We start from the raw sequence: 999 nt of genomic DNA on the forward strand, positions 1-999 counted from the left end.
AGGGTTAGAACAGTGAGAACCTGAATGAGCTGTGAAGTGGAGCTCACGGGTGCTCCTTGGCCCACACGTGTTCCAGTACCCATGGCTCTCCCATCTGCTTCCTGCTAGGTGAATGACAGCTAAGACTGAATGGTTTGTTGGTGGGCATGACTTGGTTGGTTTACCTCTTGCATCTGAGCTTTGCCCTTTGTCCAGGTGAAGCCGAGCTGTGTGCTNTGCGCTGTGCTGACTTGCTTCGCCTCGGTGTGCTCATTTGTCAGCCTCAGCCCGTGTTGTTGGGGTAGTGTGTTCCTTGGACTTCATGAGGGTCTGAACAGCAGCAGATGTGGCTCCTGGGCTCTCCAGGGCTGCAGATCTTGCTGAGAAGTAGTTTTTGTTGTTTTTGTTTGTGTTTTCTGTCCCTTCTTTGTGCCCTTCCCCCATGTCCCTTCCTCACTCCCTTTAATTTTTAAGATGGGGGTCTCACTATGTTGCCGTTTTGCCACAATTGCTGAGCTTAAGGGGTCCTTCCTTGCCGCAGCCTGGCAAGCAGCTGTGGCCTCAGACATCCTACCCAGCACACTTCAGTTACTAAAACTGGGCCGGTGACTTTCCTTTTCCTTTTTCTGTGATGTGCTGCTGCTGGTGTCCCTCCCTCCCTTCTTCCCTCCCTCCTATTCTATTGGCATTTGAGACAGGGCCTCACTTTGTAGCCTCCCAGTCCTTGANCTCAATCTTCCTGCTTCCCCTTTCTTGGTGCTGATCGAAGGCCTTTCCCACACCCAGCTCCCTGTAGTTCCCTTTAACTCGCTAATTAGTTAAATAGCAAGTTATTACATTTGCTTTAAATATATAGATAGTTTCAAATTTTAAAAATTTATTTTAAAAAGTTTTGCTGACATTGACAAAGTTTGAAAAAAAAAGATGAGCCTCAGGTAGGAGCATGCATTTGGATGAACCATGAAAAATACAGATGAATTAATTACCTTAGCGCCTGGCCATGGTTTGGAGTTTCTGAGG

General features: G+C 47.5%; 1 protein-coding gene across 1 annotated transcript in view; it reads left to right on the plus strand.

Moving 5' to 3' along the window:
• Positions 1 to 999, plus strand: part of Ruvbl1 (RuvB like AAA ATPase 1) — a 33,037-nt gene that overhangs the window by 11,116 nt on the left and 20,922 nt on the right. The gene's annotated exons all lie outside the window — the stretch shown is intronic.

This window comes from Mus caroli, chromosome 6 (genome assembly GCF_900094665.2).
Source record: "Mus caroli chromosome 6, CAROLI_EIJ_v1.1, whole genome shotgun sequence".
NCBI classification, from domain to species: Eukaryota; Metazoa; Chordata; class Mammalia; order Rodentia; family Muridae; genus Mus; species Mus caroli.